This window comes from Scyliorhinus torazame, chromosome 11 (genome assembly GCF_047496885.1).
Source record: "Scyliorhinus torazame isolate Kashiwa2021f chromosome 11, sScyTor2.1, whole genome shotgun sequence".
NCBI lineage: Eukaryota > Metazoa > Chordata > Chondrichthyes > Carcharhiniformes > Scyliorhinidae > Scyliorhinus > Scyliorhinus torazame.
Window position 1 is genome coordinate 14,860,779 of NC_092717.1, and position 26,006 is coordinate 14,886,784.

Sequence of the window (26,006 nt, forward strand, 5' to 3'; positions counted from 1 at the left end):
GGCTCTGGGTCACTGTCCGTGTGGAGTTTACACATTCTCCCCGTGTTTTCGTGGGTTTCGCCCCCACAACCCAAAGATTTGCAGGGTAGGTGGATTGGCCACGCTAAATTGCCCCTTAATTGGAAAAAATGAATTGGGTACTCTAAATTTATATTTTAAAAAGGTTTTGCTGGGGGAAGGGGGGTGGGGATGGAGGGGAGGGTGTGCTCCCAGGGATATGTGTATTCCGCATTGTAACATGACACATCAGGTCTCCAATCTGGCAAATAATTAGCCAGCGTTGGAGGACAAAGGTTTTATTTGCAGGAATTTCATACATTATGGAATGAATAATACATCACTGCAGTGAATTGGGTCATGGGAACCTAAATCAGAACCATTGCTGCAGAAAGCCAGTGAATTAGTAGATTATAATTTAACTTCTCAGGAAATGATTCTTTTTTTTTTCCCCTGGGGATATTGAGAAAACCCGATGCATTTTTTTGGAAATTCAAATGATCTCCTGTTATTTTTTCGTGAGCGCGTTAAAATTCACCTCAACATTGTTGACGAAGCAAACAGGGTCAATTCTAACCCAAGGTAGGAGAATGTAATCATTTTTAAACTGCACATTTCTTTGATTTGTGGAGTAGTCCAAAGTCTCTGTTTAATTAAAATGATAAATTGAGACAACAAAAAAGGGGGAAGAACGGGCTAAGTTTAAATAACCGCATTCTTTGCGCCATTGTGTGTTATGAAACCATTCACGACAGTTAATTGACTTAAGTGAAACCAAAAATCATTATGTTACACTAGAAGACTTGGCGAGATTTTTCAAGCCCTTAGCTGGCCTTTCAGAAACATTAATCAGAAAATCCCGGATGTGATGTTCTTAATTTTCTCTCTGCAGGTTTTCTGTGCAGATCCCAACATTCCATGATATTTCAGGACACTTGTGTCTATCCCAGTCTCGGATCATTTCTGCCTACCATGGTCTGATGTAGGCTGTGGAGGGATGTTGGTGGCTGGAAGTCAATTTGGGGCTCCTGTGCTGGCTGCATCATCAACATTGATTTGGCGACCATTCTATTGCTGTGGAGGCAAGGAGGGAGGAGGTGGAATTATGGTCTATTTTGGAATTTTAACTGAAAAATACATGGATAGAATCATCAATGTGAATTATGTTACTGGTAAAAATCAGAGCGCCTGCAGGAGTGAATAATGGATGATTTACCGACCAGCCAATCCAAACAAGACGCCTCGCTTGAATTAAAGAAAGTTAGATTCTTTTTTTAAAAATTTAGAGTACCCAATTAGGTTTTTCCAATTAAGGGGCAATTTAGCGTGTTCAATCCACCTACCTTGCACATCTTTGGGTTGTGGGGGCGAAGCCCACGCAAACACGGGGAGAATGTGCAAACTCCACACGGACAGTGACCCAGAACTGGGATCGAACCTGGGACCTCAGCGCCGTGATACTGCAGTGCTACCACTGCGCCACCGTGCGGCCCTCGAAGGTTAGATTCTTAGCACGACAGTGTTGTCCTGTGTTACCTGTGATCCATACTTGTCGTATTGGTCACCCTGGGGTAACATGGACTGCACACGATGCAGTTAACTGATCAAGTATTTTTTTTTAAAAATAATTTAGAGTGTCCAATTCATTTTTTCCAATTAAGGGGCAATTTAGCATGGCCAATCCACCTATCCTGCACATCTTTGGGTTGTGGGGCTAAAACCCACGCAAACATGGGGAGACTGTGCAAACTCCACACAGACAGTGACCCAGAGCCGGGATCGAACCTGAAACCTCGACGCCGTGAGGCAGCAGTGCTATCCACTGCGCCACCGTGCTGCCCCAATTGATCAAGTATACACCAAACGTGGGTGTTGGTTCAATATAAGATTTATTGAACTTCAGAAACGAAACGACTCTCTACTACTCTAAGTAACCTAACAAGCACACTGGGCTAAATTGCTGGCTTTGAAAGCAGACCAAGGCAGGCCAGCAGCACGGTTCAATTCCCGTATCAGCCTCCCCGAACAGGCGCCGGAATGTGGCGACTAGGGACTTTTCACAGTAACTTCATTGAAGCCTACTTGTGACAATAAGCGATCTTCATTCTTCATTAACTATCTAGACCAGGCTAGTTCTGAGCCACGTGTAGAAGGTGTTGAATGATTTGTACACCCTGACTGTCACTACAGCTATCACCAGTGGAAAGAGGCGGAGTGCTGATGCCTCGTGTGTTTTATAGTTGGAAGCCCCCCTCTGGTGCTCTGTCTTGTGATTGGTTGTGTTCTGTTCTGTATATTGATTGGCTCACCTGGGTGTCTGTCACTGCCTGCTTTTACGTCATGATGTGCATGGGTGCATATTATGACAATGCTCTCTTCAAGCGCAGTTATTTACCTGGAGAACAAGATGTGTAAAATGTTGTTATTGAGTCACCCCGCCTTTTTTTAAATGTAACTTCAGAGTACACAATTATTGTTTTTTTTTCCAATTAAGGGGCAATTTAGAGTGACCAATCCACCTACCCTGCTCATCTTTGGGCTGTGGGGGTGAGACCCACGCAGATGTGGGGAGAATGTGCAAACTCCACACAGACAGTGACCTGGGGCCAGGACCGAGTGTCACGCTACCTTATTTATAACAACAGTTTGAAAAATTGTAACCTCCGCTATACTATGACCATATAGAATAAGCCAGGACTGGTAGTCCCTCAAGCCTGTCCTCTTCTTGCCATGGCAGGGGCATCATGACTAGGCACATAGGCACATCTTATCCCACCTCACTGCCCCCTCCTCTACCTCTCGCAGTCATTCGCCCTGGGATCAGCATCATTACACATTACACAGAGCAAGATATCAGGGCCAATAGGGGAAAATAAATGCTTGGGACAATTTCTCTCCGACCGGGTTCAGGTGACTGAAGCCTGTTCAGGAGATCACACAGGTCTGAATTTTCAATGTGAAAATCAGAACTGCTGCTGTCCCGCGTATGAGTAAAATCCAGATGATTGGCATCAGGTCCTAAACATGATATGGTAGTAAGGCAGGTGCCAAAATCGTCACCCACCCACCATTTAAAATAACTTACTAATGGGCAATTGAGCTGGTTAACAAGCCAATTGATGCGAATGTTACACGGCCCACACCAGAAAGCAGTTGGCAGAGGAAGGCGGGTGAGAGTGAGAACGCCGTCTTTTCACCCACTCTGGTGAAAAGTGGGGAAAAAGAGGATCAGTCCTTTGGGAAGTGTTCTGTGTGTATCAGGGACACCACCTCCACACTTTTCCTCCTCCTGCTGGCCACCAACACACAACTATCCGCCCGCACCACCCCCACCCACCTTCGCTACCTTCCGCGGGTACCCGATCCCTCCAGGCCCAGAAACCCCGGACTTTCGAGTCTGGGGTCCCTACTGTCTTCTTTGTGGGGCTTCTTGCAGTCCCAGCAGTGACCACCGCTGAGTTCTGGCACTGATTGGCCAGCAACTCTTGAAGGCAGGACTTGCTTCCACTGAGGTGTAAGAGTCTGACCTTTAGCTTATTAAGGCTGCCCACTGCACAATATTGCTGTGGGGCTGTATTTTTTAACATCCGTCGGTTTGCGACCAAATTTACTAATGCCCCACGCCAGTAAAATCCATCCCATCCTTTCTATCAGGACAATCTGTGGGATGAAACCTGGACCTCAGTCTGGAATTGACCCAGCTCCCTCTTGAATTTACAGAGTCTACACCCATTGCACCAGCTGGTCATGTATGCTCTGGGGGATTACGAATGACCTAAGATCCAGACTATGGCGGCACGGTAGCACAGTGGTTAGCACTGTTGCTTCACAACGCCAGGGTCCCAGGTTCGATTCCCGGCTTGGGTCACTGTCTGTGCGGAGTCTGCACGTTCTCCCCATGTCAGCGTGGGTTTCCTCCGGGTGCTCCAGTTTCCTCCCACAATTCCCGAAAGAAGGGCTGTTAGGTAATTTGGTCATTCTCCCTCAGTATACCCAAACAGGCGCTGGAATACAGCGACTAGGGGCTTTTCACAGTAACTTTATTGCAGTGTTAATGTAAGCCTACTTGTGACAATAAAGATTATTATTATTCCTACTTTTATACAGTTAAACTCATGTTACCTTGCTCCCCCACCCACCCATTCTCTCAAACTGAAGAATCCGATCGCAACATTGACAGAGTATTAACGGCAGAAATATAATTTTCCTCTTTTAATACTAAAACTCTTGTGCACACTTTTAAAACCATCACTTTTATATCAAAGGTCAGTTTATTCAAACATCTTTCCATAAGACCACCTTCATTGTTAAATGACAGTCGACCCATGCTTTGTTGAATATCATATTAGCACTGCTGAGAAAAGAGACAAGCTCGGAGGTGTTGAAGCTTTATGTCTTGCACTCATCCAGGCAGAATTACAAGATCAGTCCACTTGCCATGCAATCAGCACTCTCCTGCCATGCGGTGTAAATTGTTGTTCCCTCTTGAGATTTGGTATTCCAGTCATTCAAGCGCCAGATGAAAAACTTGGACAGTATGTCTCTTTTTTCAGCAACACTAAAAGGTCTATTTTACTGATCACTCTGCAGTTATCCTGTTGGAATACGTAGCTGGGAACAGGCCTGGAATCGAGCACGGCCATATCCTTCCAACGTTCATTTTCAGCTCTGTGTGTGTGAACACTCATGTGACGAGTGACCACTCGTGTAGCATTGAGTCGACATTACCATAGGTAAGGCCGTGCCCCTCCTGAACAACCAGCTCCAAGAGGAGGCGATGAGAAGGGAAAGTTTAACCCAGGTCCCCAGGCAATGCTTTAGATGGCCTCCAAATCCTGTATTAAGGAGGAGAAATAAGAAACAGTGTTCACACTCCATTGATAGCTTACTGAAAAAGCTACATGTGTGATCAACCTTAGTGATGATGCTGACATGCCCCATCCCTCGAGGTAGCTTGCCATCCTATTGCTGTATGTAAGTACTTGATGGAAGTATAAATGCATTTTTGTCACAATCAGTGGTAAATCGTCCACTCTTCTAATTTCTCTTGGAGTTAACAAATCCGGGAGCGCATTTTTGAGATGTAACCAGTGGAATAGATAAGGGTTGACCAGTGGACGCAGTATATTTGGATTTTCAAACATGTAAGGTGCCACTCAAAAGATTATTACACACAATTAGGACTTGTGGGATTGACGGTAATGTATTAGCATGGTTTATAGATTGGTTAATGAACTTAAAACAGAGGATAGAACCGAACAAGATATTTTCTGGTTGGGTAACAGGGTACCACAGGAATCAGTACTTGGCATCAACTATTAACAATCTATATTAATGGCCAGAGTGAGTGAACTTAATGTAATATAGTCCAGTTTTCTGATGATACAATGTTAGGTGGGAAAGTAGTAATAAGGAGAATGAAGAGAGGCTTAAGATAAACGTAGACAGTTCAGCGAACAGGAGAGAACATGACAGATGGAATCCAAGGTGATGGACTCTGGTCCCAGGTTCAATCTGGCCTCGGGTGACTGTGGAGTTTGCACTTTCTCCCCCGTGTCTGCGTGGGTTTCTCCGGGTGCTCTGGTTTCTTCCCACAGTCCAAAGATGTGCAGGTTAGGTGGATTGACCATGCTAAATTGCCCATAGTGTCCAAAAGGTTAGGTGGGGTTACTGGGTTACGGGGATAGGGTGGAGGTGTGGACTTGCGTGGGGTGCCCGTTCCAAGGGCCGGTGCAGGCTCGATTTGCCGAATGGCTTCCTTTTGTGCTGTAAATTCTATGACTATAAGTCCATGAGGTTGGACTTTCCGTTCTCACAAAGATGAAGATTGCAAAAATGAACTGGCACCCGATATGCGCGTTGCCCTCTCCGCCTGTGAACCTGATTGGTGTGAGATTGTGAGGACCAAGCAGGTTTCCCTTTCGCATCAAAGGTAAGCAAACGTGGCGTGTGTCGCAAAGGTCGGCTGGCATAAGTCACAACGGTCGGCTGGCATAGGTCACGAAGGCCAACCGGCGTGGGTCACGAAGGTCGGCTGGTTGGCAAAAGTGGGTCCTGGGAAAACAAGTTTGAAAAGCACTGATTTAGATCATGGTTAATCTGTACCTCAATCCCATGTGCCGACCTTTGATTCAGATCCTTTAATCCGTTTAACAAACAGAAAGTCAATTGATCTCAAGCCTTGTAAAACCCATCTTCTGAAGGGGTAATCCAGATTTATTTTGTGTAAAAGAATGTCCTCTGCTTTTTTTTTTCACCTGAAATGAATGGAATGAAAATCGCTTATTGTCACAAGTCGGCTTCAAATGAAGTTACTGTGAAAAGCCCCTAGTCGCCACATTCCGCCGCCTGTTCGGGGAGGCTGGTACGGGAATTGAACCCGCACTGCTGGCCTGCCTGGGTTTGCTTTAAAAGCCAGCTATTTAGCCCTGTGCTAAACCAGCCAATTGATAAACCAATGGATTGGCTCTGATTTTAGGATTATGTCTCTTGTTTTATGCCTTGTGTGTATTTAAACAGGATCAAATTTTCAAACCCTTTGCTCTGATAAATGTAAGGGGATGAGTAACTCCAAACCCTTGTGAGGGATGATGCGTGGGACGGGGGGGGCGAGGGGGGTGATTTTGTTCTGGTTCTTGTCACGTTAGCTTCACTCTGGCTTGACGTATTCTTGCCAGTGCAACCTGCACATCCCGGCCACAGGAGTGGCTCAGTCCCGGGGTTTGGCATGAAGTCTCTGGCGTGGAGGCAGGTTGGACGTGGGGTCCTTGCGCAGCACACTTACTCCCGTGTGAACGAAACCCCAGGAACTTCATAGCCAGTGCTCTGGATGTTCATTCACTCGGTGTCGCCAAATTTACTGCTGATGTAGGCGCTTTGATGGCTGCATTCAAAAGGCAAAGCATTCAGTCCTTATGTTATCAGGGTTAACATTATCTGTGCTTAATTGACACCATTCACCATTATCTGCCCTCTGATCTCAATCAATAAAAGATGCCTGAAGAGCGACCCAGAGAGTTGCACAAATATTCCTGACCAAAAAAAATAAATAAATAATTTGTGGAAAGCATGCCCTCTGACAGTGCAGGAAGTAACTTTCTTTGAAAGCCTCTAACACACGCTGCCACTTCTGTAACATTTTTTAATGACCTTCCGCCAGCGTGCAGGATAAGTGTGAGATGCAATAGGGGACCCAACACAGACCTGCTGTCATAAAACCTGTTTGCTCCCTTTCTGCACATTGTCCACTGATCCTTGCTCATTGACCTTTCACTCCAGAGATTTTATGTGCAGGAAGTGGCCGAGAGTGTTAATTATGATTGATTTGCTGTGGGTCTTCAGATGACTGTTTATATCATTCCGGGCTATGGGTGTGTCCTTAACGACCTTTCTCAGGCCACTGAGTGCTCAGAGGAAAAATCCATATACTTTCCGAAAGAAACACACATGAAGGTTCAAATCTTATCGATTGTAACACAAATCTGTCGACAAATCATTTTCTACTGGGTCTCAAAATTTAATTTTTCATTCTCGTTTCGATAGACAGAAGTAACATAAAATTTTGCAATTCTGCCTGAAGTTCATTCGATTGATTGAGCACGCGGTTGGTTCCCAATACACTGAAGTTTAAAACAATTTGAGGAAAGGTTCAAAAATTTGGACTTGTTTTCATGCACAATTGTTTCGACGGTGTGACAGTTTACACAAGATTTATTTGTCGTTTTTTTTTGAGTAGGGGGTTGGAATTTTGCGTAAGCTTTTGGGTTTCATATTCCCACCTTAGAACCATAGAATTCCTACAGTGCAGAAGGAGGCCATTCAGCCCATCAGTCTGCATCGACCCTCTAAAAGAACACCCTACCTAGGTCCAATCCCCCGCCCCCTGCCATCTCCACAACCCCACCAAACCTACATATCCTTGGACAATGTGGGGCAGTTTCAACTTGGCCAATCCACTTAACCTGCACATCTTTGGACTGTGGGAGGAAACCGGAGCACCTGGAGGAAACCCACGCAGACACGGGGAGAAAGTGCAAACTCCACATAGACAGTCACCCAAGGGCAGAATCGAACTGGAGTTCCTGGTGATGTGAGGCAGCAGCACTAACCACTGTGCTACCGTGTCCCCCTAAAACATCTTGATTCAGATTACTGTCAATGTTGCCCATGAGCAGCTGATGGAAGGTGGTACGGAGATTGTTAATTGGTTTCTTCCTCGTGCCTGTGGTAAATTTTCGACAGCGCATGGTTGTCGCCAAGTTTGATCAAGGTGGAGGAGTACAACAACAACTTATATTTTTAAAGCACTCTTAATGTAATAAAACTTCCCAAAGTTCTTCACACGACCGTTGTAACTCCAAGGCGCATACAGGGAGATATAACTCACCAAAAGCTTGGCCAAAAAGGTAGGGACTTAGGAGTGTCGTAAAGGGGGTAAGAGAGGTTGACAGTCAAGAAATTAAGAGGCGGACAACAGAGTTTTGGATGACTTCACGTTTATGGATGGTAGAATGTGGGAGTACGCAGGAGTGGTTGAGTCCCGAGGTAACAAAGGCATGAATGAAGGTTTCAGCAGCAAATGAGTTTAGACAGGGTCGAAGTTTGACGATATTAAATAGGTGGAAATAAGCTGCCTTAGCAATAGCATGAATATGTGGTGGAAAGCTAATCTTGGTCAAATATGACACCCAAGCTGGCAAACGTATTAGTTTAGTCTCAGACTGTTGCCAGGGAGAGGATTGGAGTCAGCGGGAGCTAGAGATCAGAGTGGGAAGCAGGGACTGAAAACAACGGCTTCAATTTTCCCAGCATTTAATATGGAGGAAATCTCTGCGAATCCAGGACTAGCTGTTGGATAAGCAGACAAATAATTCAATGACCGTGGAAGAGTCGAGGGAAGTGGTGGTGAGGTAGAGCTGAGAGTCGTCAGTGTACACGTGAAGGTGGAGTTGAGTTAGGATTTGGATACGATTCTGTTGAATAGCGGGCGGCACAGTGGCGCAGTGGTTACTACTGCTGCCTCATGGCGCTGAGGTCCCAGGTTCGATCCCGGCTCTGGGTGACTGTCCGTGTGGAGTTTGCACATTCTCCCCGTGTCTGCGTGGGTTTCACCCCCACAACCCAAAGATGTGCAGGCTAGGTGGATTGGCCACGCTAAATTGCCCCTTAATTGGAAAAAAAAGAATTGGGTACACTAAATTTATTTTTTAAAACTGGCTCCATTGAATAGCAGTGCAACCTCAAGAGGCCAAATGGTTTACTCACACTTCCCATCTTCTTAGCTCGGTGACATTTCAAAGGGCTCAGGAAAAATCCAATGAGCCTGCCATTTGCTTATCATATATGACATAATGTTATAATTCATATGACTCCCTCACTGGCATGATATGTCTTTGCGGCAAAACCAGGTCCACGATTTTCCGAATGGTTATATTTCCCTTCCCACCATCAGAAGAGTCAATGTATGACGACTAGAAGACTTTAAGGATATTGGATTCAACGTATTGGGCAATTTAAGGGTCAAACGTCTGGGGTTAAAGTGCGTTTGACTGCAGTGGTCATGTTTTTAAAAAAATAATTCTGTTTTGCAGAGTCTGGGTGATTTTAGCAGCCGGGAGGTGAAGTTGGTAAAGAATGTTTTTTTCGGTCTGGGCTAATGAACTGTGAGATGACTGTGAACCCAAGTGAATGTCTGTGGCTTTCTCCTCAAAAAATCCACAGATGATTTTTATACCATGGGCCTGATTTTCCGGATGCGCACGACGATGACCTGCAGCGGTCGCGGAGTAGAACATGGCGCCGGCCGTGTGTGGACCTGACCTGCCAGATAGTGCCTTCCCTGGGCACTCCCTCGCGACCCCATGGCCACCTCCCACCAGTCCCCCCCATCCCTCGCGGAAGCCCCCCCCCGGTCAGCAACAGCTCCCAGTCCAGAGCCGCCACGCCGGATTCCCGCACAGCTGGGATCTTCGGGAACTCAGCCCACCGGGAGCGGAGCATCGGAGGAGCACCTTCAGGTAACGTCCTGAGGTCGTCCCAATGGCGTGCGGCGTGCCTCGATGATGCCGTTTCAGAGGGGGCGGAGCATGCAAAACCTGTGTAAAACAGGCACCGCCCCCGATTCCGCCGTATGTAGGGATTCTCCAACCAATCGCCGATTACGAAATCGTCATCGGGAAACGGAGAATCTCGCCCCATGACTTTCCAAAAGTCACACTTTCAAATCTTCCATCAAATTATGCTTCACCTGAGTGGTTTACATTCCAAAGTCGAGACAATGTTTTCCAAATGACACTTTCAAACAAAGCCTTCACTCCACTTTTAACAGTGAATCCAGTCCAGGATTTTACACCATCACCTTTAGGATTTCTTTGACTTGAAGGCTGTGCAAAGTACTCACAATTGCTTTCACTCTGAATTACCAGGCTGTATTAAAATGACATCAAATGTTTCATCGATCTCGGGCAGCACAGTTGCGCAGTGGTTAGCACTGCTGCGTCACGGCACCAAGGTCCCAGGTTCGATCCCGGCTCTGGGTCACTGTCCGTGTGGAGTTTGCACATTCTCCCCGTGTTTATGTGGGTTTCGCCCCCACAACCCAACGATGTGCAGGGTCGGTGGATTGGCCACACTAAATTGCTCCTTAATTGGAAAAAGTGAATTGGGTACCTTTTGTGAGGGCCACGAAGAATCCAGCATGAGTTTGTAAAATCGAAAGAAATAAGTTGATTTGCAATTACATATATACAACAATAGCAGCAGCAGTACTCCACCATTGCTGTCTCCTCTCCAGCAGGTTCCACACTGGCCAGCTCTATTTTTGCAGGTGACTCTGCTAATGATTTCTCCGCTCTCCTCATTGGGGGAGCTCATACTCACTAAGGATTGTGGGATAGGCAATAGTCCCTGGCTAGTAGTAATCAGGCAGGTTATAACAGTACTCTGAATTATTTTTTTAAAAATGTTTCATTTATCTCGAAAGTATTCTGTCCCAGTTTAAACCTAACTACTGCAATGATTTCTTTAACTCAGAATATTTTGTTTACCCTTCCTTGAATTCTTCTGAATGATACCTTGGTCTCTGTTCTCTTAACTTCAGGCATCTTAAATGTTCTTTCTGTCCCATTTGCCTGGGCTCCTGACGTGCCCAATCTATCTTCCGCCAGAGTTGAGAGATCCCCGAGGAGCTGTCTCCAACTGCCCACAAATTAGCTAAATTAAAACGTAAAAGCTTCTCTACCTTACAATGCCCCAGTTGCTAAGCAATCGCTGCTGGTTTATTTATTCTTCTTGCAGTAGCCCTCTCCAAGCACAACACAAACACAGTTGGAACTTAACCAACCTCCACACATACATACACCTTTGTCCAGCATGAATCTAGGTTATACCCTACCAGACATAAAAACATTAGATTAAACCCACTTAAAACCAAGCCTTATTTCTAATGTTTACCAACACAACTATAAACCTCTGAAAACTACCTTTGTTTTTCGAACATGTCCCTTCTGCCAATGGGAGCAGATTACTCTCTGTCTACTTCTATCCAAACCCTTCATCACTTTTTGAACATTAAGGCAAGATGTTCATTTAATTTGAAAAGGAAACAGAAAGAACTATTCTGTGAAATGTTCCTCTTTGATTTTTTAAGTTTGGCCTGGGGCCCTGGCTACTCTTTCAGGGACCATTAATAATCTGTTATTTTGTTGTTGGGTTTAGTAACAGGTATGTAAACAAGTGGTAACTCCCTTTAGCTTTGATGCAAATGAGGAGAAAATTCCCATGGAACAATTGATAAATGCTTTCAAGTGACACTTTCTATTCAGCTGAATGGCACGAGGCAATGTTTAAAGGTCTGCGCACAAAATAAAGCAGGTATTTATTAAAGAGCATGTAACTGTTGGTAAGCAACAGCTTCAAAGTCAGAGAAGACCTCTTTGCAATCAAAGTTTTTATTTTTACTGACCATGCATTGAGATTTAACCAGTTATTAATAGAAGATTCGCTGAGGGGACCATTTGCATTTTAATGCTTATTTGCTGGAATGGACTTCAGATGTGTTATTTAAAGGTATCAGTACAGACAGCTGGCTTGTACAGCACTGTCATACTATAAATGGGTACACTTGTTGTTATAGTCCTCACAGGGAATCAGCGATTGATCTACACATGGGGTTCTTGGAGCACAGGTTCCTGTAACGAGGAGGCAAGACTGGCCTAATAGGGGCTTGCTAGCGGTAGCTTAAATACTGACCCACTGGGGTGGCATGGTGGCACACTTAGCACTGATGCCTCACGGCACCGAGGACCCGGGTTTGATCCCGGCTCTTGTCACTGTCCGTGTGGAGTTTGCACATTCTCCCCATGTTTGCATGGGTTTCGCCCCCACAACCCAAAGATGTATAGGGTAGGTGGATTGGCCACACTAAATTGCCCCTTAATTGGAAAAAAATAATTGGGTACTCGAAATTTAAAAACAAATACTGACCCAGACCCAGACCAGGAGTTCGCGATGGTCCCAGGCTGGGACAAGAGCATTGCATGTCGCGACTGAGGCTTAACAAATAAACCTTTATTTTGCCTCGCCCGGCCTCTGCTGGAGTTATCACATTGGCGACAAGGAGCAATAATGGGATTCTGAGCAGCCTTTAAAGAGGGTTTTGGCCAAGGGTGGTATCATGACCGGTACAGGCCTGGAGGGACAAAGGTCCTGTTCCTGTGCTGTATTGTTCTTTGTTCTTTGCAAACAACCCCAGTAAGGAAAAGAAAACCCTGAAATGCCCTCCATACAACTCAAATGTAGTAGACTGGGCCCAGTGTGCTGAGCCCAAGCGCTACTTCTTTCACGTCAACAGCATTGAAGGGGATGAGAAGCCAAAGGGAATACTCCTGACTGTGACGGGGCCTCGACGTTTAGCATTGTAAAAACCATCACATTCGCAACAGCCCCCAACTCCATAGTAGAATTAGTGCGAAATTACTATTACATGGAATCAAGCAATCATCCTTCGACATTTCCATTTTATTATGGCTGGGAGAACCCCGGGGCAACCCCTTACAGAATTCCTCAGTAGGTTATGGAAACTGGCAGGGCTCTGCGAATTCGGCCCATCCATGTCCCAGATGCTATGCGATAGACTGGTTGTGTGGAATTAATAATGTCACAACCCAAAATAAATTGCTAGCGGAGCCCAACTTCACTCCCCCCCCCACCCCCCCTCCCCACCCCCGCCGCCTACCCCCCCCCCCACACACCCCCACACCCCCGAACCGAGGCACATCTCAAAATGGGAGGATCCTGCCCTCTGCTTCCACCACCTTTTGAGCAAGAGTGTTCCACAGCCTCATGCCCACTGAGAGAAAATAATTCTCCCCATCACTGTCCTAAATTGGTGACCCCTTATTTTTAAACAGTGACCCCTAGTTCTAGATTCTCCCACAAGAGGAAACATCCTCTCCACATCCACCCTATCAATACGCCCAGGATCTTAAAGTTTTCAATCAAGTCACCTCTTACTCTTGTAAACTCCAATGGATACAAGCTAACCTGTCCACAACTTCATCCTAAGACAACCCACCCATTCTTAATATTAATCTAGCAAACCTTCTCTGAACTGTTTCTAACACATTTACATCTTCCTTAAATAAGGAGGCCAAGACTGTTCACAATACTTCAGGTGCAGTCTCACAAGTGCCATGTACCACTGAAGCATAATCTGCTTACTTTGTAATCCATTCCTCCCGAAACAAACAATAACATTCAATCAGCTTTCCTAATTACTTGCTGTGCCTGTACACTAGCTTTTGTGATTCATGCACTCGGACACGCAGATCCTTCTATAGCTCAGAACTCTACAATCTCGGGCAGCACGGTGGCGCAGTGGTTAGGATTGCTGCCTCACGGCACCGAGGTCCCAGGTCCAATCCCGGCTCTGGGTCACTGTCCGTGTGGAGTTTTCACATTTGCCCCGACAACCCAAAAATGTGCAGGTTAGGTGGATTGGCCACACTAAATTGCTCCTTAATTGGAAAAAAATAAATAATTGGGTACTCTAAATTATAAAAAAAAACATCTCTCGCAATGAGAGGATTTTTAAAAAAAGAACTCTGCAATCTCACCGTTTAGATAATAAGCTTCTTTTTTATTCTTCCCGCCATCGTGGACAATTCCACATTTGCTCACTTTATACTCCATTTTCCAGATTTTTATCCAGCCACTTAACCCGTCTATGACAGTCCTTGAATGAATGGACACAATGAGAAACATGTCTACCGATAGACCCAATGTAACATGCATTCACGACTAATATTTCAAACCCTCTGGATTGTGTTATGGGTCTGACAGTGGTAATAAAATTACAAACCCCTAATTAGTATGTATTGTGCGTTTGACTGCGCCAAGAGCACAACAGAAATTACGAATTGAGTTATGATTTTATTGCCCAATAAAAGCCATTTGCGGCAATTTATGTTGAAAATCTCAAAAAATATTCTGTCATTGAAGTTGTGAATTTTGCTCGCAAGTAGCTAGTTTCAGGAGGGTGCTGTCAGAGGGAAAGGCGAGAATTCGGTCAGGGGAGGTTCATACTTTCCCTGCCCGGCCCAGCTCACACTAAATGGATTCTTCTGGCCGGACCACTCCCAGGAATGTTGCTTTGTCATTCAACAGAGTGATCTAACACGTAGGGTCCCAAAATCCCAGACACTATTCCTAAGATCGCCTCAAGCACAATACAGCCAAATAAATATTTTTAAAATTTTACTCCACTCTTAAAGTGACAAAGCCAATGTGCAGATTGGACAGGGCAAGCCCTTCATCCATCTGATTACTTGCTCAAAAAAACCAATTCAAACTTAAATTCAACCCAATTCATGGTCTTCACAATGATAATAATCTTTATTGGTGTCACATGTACACTCACATTAACACTGCAATGAAGTTACTGTGAAAATCCCCTAGTCACCGCACTCTGGCGTCTGTTTGGGTACACAGAGGGAGAATTCAGAATGTCCAAATTACTTAACAAGCACGTCTTTCAGGACTTGTGGGAGGAAACCGGAGCACCCAGAGGAAACCCACGCAGACACGGGGAGAACATGCAGACTCCGCACAGACAGCGACCCAAGCCAGGAACCGAACCTGGGACCCTGGAGCTGTGAAGCAACGGTGCTAACCACTGTGCTACCGTGCAGCCCATGTGAGACATACATGGGAGACAAGAGAGACATACAGGATCCAAGCTGACAAGAAAAGGCGCTGCACCTCATCTTAGGCTCGATCTCACACCTGGTTGAAGCGTGGTCATGTGTAACTTAGGAAAAGCACTCGCCAATTTGCAAGTGATAAAAACTGGATAATCTGGTTTAATGACAGAAGTGGATCATCAACCTGAAACGTTAACGCAGATGGGGGTCTCGCCCACCGACTAGAGAGTTGCGAGAGAACTATGTTGCCTCTTTTAGGGGAGGCTTGCCAAAGTAAATGTCACTTGGGCACTTAACTGGACAGAGGCAGGCCTCCACCGAGGTCAAGGATACCAGGGGTGGAAGTCCCGCCTGGCAAGAGCTGCTAGCCAATCAGAGGCTGGCAACTGTATGGAATGGCGTTGTCACCTGGGAGGTGGTGGTGTAGCTGCTATGACAGCCACCGAGGCCTTGCATTGTTGCTGGAACTCAGGTCACAGATGAGTGAAGGTAAAGGGTGGGTCGCAGGGGTGTGAGGACGGAGGGGTTATGGGGCAAGGTAGATGGATGGATTTGTTTATTGTCACGTGTACTGAGGTACAGTGAAAAGTATTTTTCTGCGAGCAGCTCAACAGATCATTAAGTACATGAAAGGAAAATAAAAGAAAATACATAATAGGGCAACACAAGGCACACAATGTAACTACATAGATACTGGCATTGGATGAAGCATACAGGGGTGTAGTGTTAATCAGGTCAGTCCATAAGAGGGTCATTTAGGAGTCTGGTAACAGCGGGGAAGAAGCTGTTTTTGAGTCTGTTCGTGCGTGTTCTCAGACTTTTGTATCTCCTGCCCGATGGAAGAAGTTGGAAGAGTGAGTAATCCGGGTGGGAGGGGTCCTTGATTATCCTGCCCGCTTTCCCCAGGCAGCGGGAGGTGTAGATGGAGTCAATGGATTGGAGGCAGGTTCGTGTGATGGACTGGGCGGTGTTCACGACTCTCTGAAGTTTCTTGCGGTCCTGGGCCGAGCAGTTGCCATACCAGGCTGTGATGCAGCCAGATAGGATGCTTTCTATGGTGCATCTGTAAAAGTTGGTAAGAGTTAATATGGACATGCCAATTTTCCTTAGTTTCCTGAGGAAGTATAGGCGCTGTTGTGCTTTCTTGGTGGTAGCGTCGACCTGGGTGGACAAGGGCAGATTTTTGGTGATGTGTACCCCTTGGAATTTGAAGCTACTAACCATCTCCACCTTGGCCCCGTTGATGCTGCCAGGGGTGTGTGCAGTACTTTGCTTCCTGAAATCAATGACCCCAGTTTATTGGGCTTATTGGGATTCCGAGGCAAGGACATGCAGAGGCTGGCTGTCAGCAGGCACCCCCACCCCGATGCCTGGTCACTTGATCAAGCACTGATTGCCTTTGAATGATTGGGCATCAATTGCCCACCTAAGGGCTTCTATTGATGGCGGGGCAGGAAGGCCGCCCATGGGCTTTCTCACCGTGCACTTAATCAGGGTTAAAATGGGAAGATGGTGTGATGTCACTCGCTGCCCACCCACCTGATTAAATGCACCTCACTACCAAACTCACCACGGGGGACAGAGTTAAATTGCTCCTTTTGTTCCTCTCTCCACAGATCCTGCATGACCCACAGGGTGTTTGCAGCATTTTCTGTTTCCTTGCCGTTATTGAGAGCTAATTATTGGCCAAGACAAAAGAGCGAGCTCCCCTGCTAAAAATCAAAGTAGCATAGAATCATAGAATGGCTATGCCACAGAAGGGGACCATTTCCCCCCTCTTGTCCATGTCAACTCTCGGCCATCCTGGGACCTTGCACATCCACCCGCGTTGGTCAGGTCTTGGTTTGATTTGATATCTTGCCAAAAATGCAGCAGCACCTCCTCAGTTCCGCTCTGGAGTGTCAGCCTAGATTTTGCACTCAAATCTCTGGGGTGGGACTTGAACCACCAACCTTCTAACTAACTGACTGTCCTATCTGACACACAAACTACGGGAACAGCAAAGCACTGCGATCCCGAAGTAATCCATCATGGACAATCAAGGCCAGGGTGTGAGGGAAGTGGGGGGGGGTGAAAAAGGCAATCTTCCCTTTTTGAAAAAAAGATAATGTATTTTAAAAACAACGCCAAGATAAGAGGTAATTCATGGGAGTTTGTCTCAGCAGTAAGTTTGACAGCCGCAGTAATAATAGAGTGACCTACCGACCTTTGCTAGAGCTGCAGGGCCTAAGGAAATGAGGTGTGAAGAGGAAGGCGTGTCACCTGGATTGATGCTCTCCAGGCTTCCCTGGTCACACACATGCAGAAGGGTGCTGGGATTGACAGATCCTGATCATATAGTTATTGACTATAAAGAGCCATTGGGACAAAACCTGAGACTAGCCACCTGGACAACACCAGCCTGGGTATCCACCGAGTGTCAGTCAGTGGCGCACACACGGGGCTAAACTTCCAAGCAACTCCGCTAATCCCCGGCCTTCCTCCTTGACCCACGTTAAATTATTACTGCAGGTTGGCCTGTGAGATCGGATGTGAAACAGGCTTGTAAATTTAAAATAAAAGCAAATTAACACCAGAGCCATTGGAGGGTTATTATAGCTGTCATAGAAACGAGGAAGAATTAGAAGGTTTTCTTGTTTCAAAGAAGATCTCTGGCTTCTGTTTATGAGAGCGAAGGGAAGTGCAAGCCATTAAATCAAATCAGCGCTGCCGAAAGTGGATTCTGTTGGGGATAATTTCACACGGTGGCTGGAGAACAACATAGATCCATGCAGCACACACCGGAGGCCCTTTGCCCCACCGTGCCCATCCACCCCTTTGATAGACCTGTCCTAATTTGCCCCATTCCTTTGCTCTGCTTTCATAGCCCCGTCACTTTTTTCCACCCTTTTAAGAATTGATCCAATATTCTTTTGAATGTTACTGTGGAATCTATCTCCACTGCCCTTCCCGGCAGCGCATCCCAGCTATTTTTGCAACATACAAGAGCCTGAGGGGTCTGTCATAATATCCACTCGTGTATATAATGAGATGGGCAGCACGGTGGCGCAGTGAGAAGCACTGCTGCCTCACGGCGCTGAGGTCCCAGGTTCGATCCCGGCTCTGGGTCACTGTCCGTGTGGAGTTTGCACATTCTCCCCGTGTTTGCGTGGGTTTCGCCCCCACAACCCAAAGATGTGCAGGGTAGGTGGATTGACCACGCTAAATTTGCCTCTTAATTGGAAAAATGAATTGGGTACTCTAAATTTATTTTTTTTAAATGTAGGCAGGCAGTGATTGACACACAGGATAACCAATGAATACACACGACATAGAACAGCCAATCACCAGACAGGACACTACCGCTATAAAACACACAAGGCATTAAGACTCTCTCTCTTCTCACAGGATACAGCTACAGAGATAGTTAGAGTCCACAAGGCCGTGAGCACCGTCTCCATGTGACAGAGAGCTAGTCTGGTCAAGCCAGTCAGAGGATATCAGTTTCGATTAATAGAGTGTCAACCCACAGCAGATTATGGAAAGCAGCCAGCAGGTTCAATAAAACAGTGTTGGACCACCTCCTGCGTCAGAAGACTGTTTCTAGTCTCACTGCATCCAGTTGCAGTCAATGTTAAACCAACTCAGATAACATATCAGGGTCTTGACAAGGTGGGTGTGTCGAGGATGTTTCCTCTCCTGGGGGATTCGAGAACTAGGAGTCGCTGTTTAAAAATAAGGGGTCGCCCATTTAAGACAGTGCTGAGGACAATTTATTTCTCCTGGAGGATCGTGAGTCTTTGGAAAGTACTTCCACAAAGGGCAGTGGAAGCATAGATCCTGGATAAGCAACGGGGTGAAAGGTTGTCGGGGTTGGGCCGGAATGTGGATTTGAGGTTAGAATCAGATCAGCCATGACTTTATTGAATGGTGCAGGAGGCCCGAGGGTCCGAATGGTTTCCTCCTGCTCCTAATTCATATATTTGCCTGTATGTTCGGACATAGTGCCACTGATGCAACAAAGAGACTTTTGGGGGGTTTAAAATTAATTTGTCGTTTGCACGTTGACAAACACCATTCAGATAATTGAAGGAGAAAGAAATTGCGGGGATTTGGAGATAGAAGAAAGAAAGGGACGAACTAGCTGGCTCTGTGATTGAGCTTCTCTTTGCTCCATTAACACTCTGAAGACAAAACAGCTGGTAAATCTTATTTTTCTTGCGGGGAAGGGTACAGTTAGAAAGAAAGACACGCTCTCATACAATGACATTCTATACTACGAAAGTCTCAAAGTTCCCTCTGAAAAGAAGTCAATACAGATAATATTTTTGAAGTGTAGTCAGAAACATAGCAGCCAGCTTGCACACAAGGTCCCAAAAAGCGGCAATGTGATGGTGACTGGATAACCTGTTTTAGTGATGTTGGCTGAGGGGTACATATTGGACAGGCGGCCAGGGAGAACTCCCGTGTTGTTCTTCAAATGAGAGCCATCATCTTCATCCACCTCCTTGCACCTTCATCCCCCTGCTTGCCCTCTCCCTGCCATCATGCACCCATGCTCTTCCCTCCCCCCTCTTCTTGCACAGCCCTCCTTCCACATTGCCCCCCCCCCCTTTGTCTTGCGAGCGTTGTTGCGGTGACTGTGAGTCCCGCAGCGCAGTGCTATCCAGATGGACACCACTGTGTGGAACTCGGGGGAAGGATACCCCTGTACTCCCCAACCCCAATACTGATCCTAGATGGTGACACAGGAGGATCCATGGCTCCAGCAGCAGGGTGCTGTCCGTAAAGACAAGCTTGGCATGGAGATGGAGCAGGAACCGGTCTGCCCTGGCAGAGTGGTGAACAGGGCATCAGGAGCAGCGCAGCACGATGGCAGAAAGTTGTTGCACTCACCTCGAAGTCTCTTGACAATTTAGGACTGCCTTGTTCACGCCACTCTTTCTCAATTGGGCTTGACGCTGACATGATTTCCTGCTGGTGTGACGCATGATTGAAAGGCCTGATGGGACACCAGCGGTCAGCTGTTTTAATGAGCGTGCATAAGATGCAAATAAAGTAATTGGGTGCATTATGAGAATGACTTCAGGAGATCGTGAAGGACTCACATCTCCTGTTTCAACAGCATCTATGGCAGTGACCTGAGCTATTCAATTGTTGGAGACAGGCCATTAAGGCAAATTGCTTCGACAATAGGTCTTTGGCTGAGTTAGCTTCCAGACATGAACTGATAATGTCACCTTTGGAATACATGGAAAATGGTGTATGTGTGTGTGCGCGCATCTGTGTGTGTGTGTGTGTGTGTGTGCATGTGTATGTTGTGTGTGCATGTGTCTGTGCGTGTGCGTGCATGTGTGTGTGTGTGGTGATACACCACTGTACTTCCCTAGCATTGTACATAGTTATATAATAGTTGTGTGTAACGTGGCCCTGTAATCCTGTGTATTGTACTGCGTATTGTACTGTAGCTCTGTAGAGGTTCGGTCACCTGTATGTAACCTGACCTGGCTTCGCCTTGGCCACTCCCCCGGGAGTTAGGATAAGACCCAGCTTCTGAGACCTGAACCATTTTGTCTGGGGTCGTCTGTGTCGGGTAAGCTTCCTATGTAGTGTATTAAAGCCTTGGTTAAAGTCTCACGTGTCTTTGTGGTTCTTGACGCTTAGTGCATCAGTGTGTGTGCATGCGCTTGTGTGCGCGCATGTGTGTGTGTGTTCTACTGCCCAAATACAATTTCCCATGAGGAACTGTGTAAGGTGACTGGTTGCTACGGCATTGTTCCTTAGATCACGATGTGCCAGATAAGGTGGCTCAGTCACATGCTAAGGATGCCCCAAGAATAAATACCCTAAGATAGACACCAGCCGGGAAATGTAAATAGGTCCAAAACACAAAGCACAGGACACTGCATCATGGAGAAACATTTGGCGAAATTTACCAAAAAATGGCAAAGAAGTCTGTCAGTGTGGTGGCAAGGTTTCCCGACAAGATCTTCCTACACTTAGCCATTTATTTTGTAAGGGTGTGTTTTGTGCCATCATTGTCAAGGCAGACCTAAGCACACCAGCAAGCCCTGCTTCTTCGAGATCCCCTATTTTTAAACGGTGCCCTGAACTCAGAGTGAAGTTAAAGATCCCCCTCCCCCCCACCAACCCCACGAACATCAGGACCCTTCGTAATTGATGGCATGATCACCTCCCCCACCCGAACATAGACCACCTACATCGGGGTCCTCCAAATGGGTCACCCTTCAGGCCCTGCCCCTTCAGCCCTGACACCCTTCAGGTCCCATCCCCATCAGGTTCCGCCCACTGCAAGCCACAGCCCTGCCACGTTCCAAGCCCCCTGGGTGGTCTTCACGTCTGGTCTCTGTTTGTAGAGACACGTCCTGTCGGCGGGTGAGAACGTATCACGTTACCCCATGATTCGGCATTATGCCGATTTTGAATATTAAAATATTTTTAAATGGATGATAATCAGGTTCACGCCCTTACGTCTGCTGGGAGGGCCCGGGAACATCTGCCGTGAGGCAGCAGTGCTAACCATTGCACCACCGTGCCGCCTCAGGAGGAATATTTCTGAACCACTCCGCTGCATCTTCAGGTTAGTGCGTTTTAAAAGTTTGACAATTTGGTGCAGTCCTGCAGCAAACCCTGAAGGACCACCTGTCGGGCCTAGTGTAGGCCTGGTATTCCTAAATTTAGCCAGCCAGTTCTGTTCAGGGCAATCCAATGCTGTGCAGGGGGCCTCAAACAGGCATTGGGCCCCTTAACAGAAATGTACTGTGACTCAGTGTAGTGTTTAATCATTCAGTCACAGGGGAACCGAGGGTATATGTTTGAGGAAAATGTATTGACTCCAGAATGCCAGTGTAAAAGCCAAGCTCAGATGGAGCAAGGAACAGAAACAAGACTATAACGTGGAAACCTGATTCTCTAACCTGTTTTCTCTGGGAGTAATGGTTCTCACACAGGGCACCAGATCACAGAATTACCATTATATACACCATTTAAGATACATCATATTCCTACATTACAATAGTGGCAACACTTCAAGAACACTTTATTGGCCATGCAGAGCTTTGGGAAGCCCTAAAGTCATGAAAGGTGCTGTAGAAATGCCAGTTTTCTTTCTCTTTTACGTGCAAAACTGTTTGCAACAATTACCGAATGCCAGCAGTTTGGAGAAATGTGAGGAAAGGCGCTTACACTGAATGCTGGACGAGTTAGCCAACGAGCCCTCAGAGCGACCTGTTCAGAGAAACAATTAACAAATTGCCATTTGTGTAAATGCAATTTGAGCAATAAACCTGCACCGTACTTTTGCTCCGGACTGTGTGTGCGGACTGTAAAAACCACACGCAGAAGTGAAAATGACTTTTACTGTTACGTTTTAAAGCGAGCAGATTGCTTTAGAAATAAACAAAGGGAGTAGTTAATAAAAGGGATATAGTTGAAGTGGCCATTGCATGAGCTGCACTTTGGAAGTGGTTCAAAATATAATTGCTGTGAAAATGATGGGAGAATTGAACAGCAAGGGCGAAATTTGGCCGCATACGCAGGAGGTCCTTCAATGCAGCCAGTACATTAGGAAAGGTCATGCTAATTCATTGAGAGTGTAGAATAAGACAACACTAAGAGCAACAACGACATGCAGTTACACAGCACTGTCAGTGTCGGAAAATGTCCCAAAGTGCTTCACGGGATATTAATCAGACACAAATGGACTCTGAGCCAACGGAAGTAATGTTAGGAGGACTGGCCAAGAGCTTGATTGAAGCCGTGAGTTTGAAGGGAGCGACGGGGAGAGTTGGTGAGGGAATTTCAGTGTGTGGGACTGATGCACTGGAAGATGCCACTTACACACCCCGCTGTTGCTTGGACAGAGCTCGGAGCACGGAAATACGAGTTCGGTGGTTGCAATGACAGCTGCTGTTAATCTGGCCACAGAGCCCTGCAAGGTTCTGCCAGAGGTTAGAGCTCCCCTGAAGAATAGTGTCCTCCATATGTCCAGTCCTTAAAACATGTTCACCAGCATTGCTCGGCCTAGATACGGGAATGCCCGCAATGGCCAAGGTTATTTTTGCCATCTTGCGTGCCTCTCAATTGCTTCTGCCCTCCACCCGTCAGAACCCGAGAGTGGGTGACCCAGAGGGAGAATTAAAGCCCAGAGCACGCCAGTGCCGGGGGGATGGAGTAAGCTTAGTTTTCAGGAAACAGAACAACAGTAAAGTACGAAAGATGAGTGCAAATAAACTCTCGGGTAGCAGGGATAAGGGACCTTCAGTTGTTTGTCAAAACGAGGGAAACTGGGGTTGTTCGCCTGGGAGCATGGAAAGATGGGAGGAGGTTTGATTGAGGTGTTCAACAACACTAATGGTTTTGATGGAATTATGGAATTTATAGTGCAGAAGGAGGCCATTCGACCCATCAAGTCTGCACCGGCCCTTGAAAAGAGCACCCTACTGAAGCCCACGCCTCCACCCTGTCCCCATAGCCCAGTAACCCCACCTAACCTCTTGGAGACTAAGGGGCAATTTAGCATGGCCAATCCACCTAACCTGCGCATCTTTGGACTGTGGGAGGAAACCGGAGCACCCGGAGGAAACCCTAGCAGACAAGGGGAGAAAATGCAATCTCCACACAGTCACCCGAGGCCGGAATTGAACCCGGGACCCTGGAGCAGTGAGGCAGCAGTGCTAACCGCTGTGCCAAGGAGAAATTGTTTCCACTAGCAATAGGGTTGATAACAAAAATACACAGATTTAAGGTGATAGGCAAGAGAATTAGAGGTGACAGAAGGGAAACAGTTTTGCACAGTATTTGCTTTCAACACCAAATGATTTCAAATGATTTAGAACTCGCTTCATGCATGTGTTGTGGAAGCAGATTCAATCGAAGGACTCACCAGTGAACTGGATAAATATTGGAAGGCAATACATATACAAAGCCACAGGGCCAGGGGATGTGATGAATTGGATAGTTCTTGAAAAGACGGGACAGACATGATGGGCCAAATGTTCTCCTCTTGTGCTGATTCTGCAGACAAAGTTTTTAAAAAGCCTTTTTCGGGCTCACCCCTCATTGCCCTTAAACTGAGTAGTTTCCTGGGCCATTTCAGAGGGGTAGCTGAGAGTCAACCACATTGCTGTGGGTCTGGAGTCACATGTAGGCCAGACCGGGTAAGGACGGCAGATTTCCTTCCCTGAAAGACATTAGTGAACCAGATGGGTTTTTACACAATCAACACCATAATACTGGGATTAAATTTATATTCCAGATTTATTGATTAATTCCATTTAAATTCCACCAGTTGCCTTGGTGGCATTTTAACACGTGCCCCCAGGGCATTCATCTGGGCCACTAGCGACATTCCCGCCCTGTCACCATTACCCCAATTCCCCTCTATGGCGTATTTCAGGATATTTTACTACATTCAAGGCACCATAAAGTGTCATTTTTTGGGGTATGATCTTCGGTGGCATTTATTGCCCATTCCTAATTGCCTATGAGCAGGGGCTGGTCAGCTTCCTATTTCAACCACTGGGGTTTCTCTGTGATAAAAGTACTCCAAAAATGCTGTTAAGGAAGAAGTTCCGGGAATATGAACCAGAAAAATTAAAGGAATGAAGATATGGTTTAAAAGTCGGTATGGTGTGCGACTTGGAGGGAAACCTGGAGGTGATGGTGTGTTTGTGCACCTGCCAACCATTGCCAGGTTCCGTGGTCGACGTTATGGGTTTGGACAGTGATGCTGAAGAATGTTCCTGCAGTGTCTCCCTTTTATGCCCAGATTTTCACTCCTTGGTCGGGTGCGTAGTTCTAATTTTCATTCCGCAGGGGCATTGTTGGAAGTCGGGCCTGCCATTCCAGGGATGAGTGCGGAGGCAGTCGGGTGCAGAGGCGGACTGGGCAGACGAATGGCCTCTGTGCTCCATCGCATTGTCGAATTTAATTTGAAAATAATTCAAACAATTGACAGCTCTCCAGTCCCCGCGCCTCATTCCCCCCCCCCCACACAATCCCCATGCACAATCCATGCCAAACCATGCCAGCCCATGCCCAACAACCTACCCTCATGGCCTTAATACACTCTATGCCCCCCACATCCCTGTGGCCTCTTTATAGTCCCTTTGCCAACATAGTGCCAACTCATGTCAACACATGTCCATTACTCACCACCCTTTGCCCTTTCCCACTCCATGCCAATTCAGCGAGTGTCCAACATGGTTATAAGATGCCATGCTGACATAAAATGAAGTTGTATAACTATAGATGATGTCACTATTTATGAACAAAACTCCCATGAATAATAAAACTAAATAAATAGAAATTCCTTCAATTCATCCCTTATGAAAACAAACATTTTGTTCTGTAACCACTTGGTGCTGTCAATCAAATAGCTCACTTAATAGGCACCCGACTATGAAAATTGTAGTTTGTAATATCAGTCATTGCATCGCAAATCCTATAATGATAACCCTCAGGTTTATGTCAACAGGCAGACTGAAATATCAAGCACTGATTGTTCTTTGAACACTATACCATTGTTTTTCAATTTAAAACCCAGTTAACTTACACTCGTTGATGGATTTGACAGTCACAATGTGTTTTGACAGTTCCAATGACTTTTGACAGTTCATTGACAGCTTGACAGTTTTGACGGTTCCTTGACAGTTCTTTGACAACTTAACAGCTCTCTGACAGCTTCCAAAGAGCTTTTGCACATTTTATGCACAATCATGTTTACTTTTAACAATCCCACAGAGTGCCTTACCTCTCCAAAAGGTGTCCCAGGACCATAGTCACATAAATCCACTTAGTTCAGACCAG

General features: G+C 46.2%; 1 long non-coding RNA gene across 1 annotated transcript; it reads left to right on the forward strand.

Moving 5' to 3' along the window:
* Positions 1 to 398: 398 nt before the first annotated feature.
* On the forward strand, positions 399 to 2,467 carry LOC140385132 (uncharacterized). Its single transcript, XR_011933297.1, has 2 exons — positions 399 to 579; positions 890 to 2,467. It is a non-coding gene; the product is annotated as an uncharacterized lncRNA (long non-coding RNA).
* The last annotated feature ends 23,539 nt before the right edge of the window (positions 2,468 to 26,006 follow it).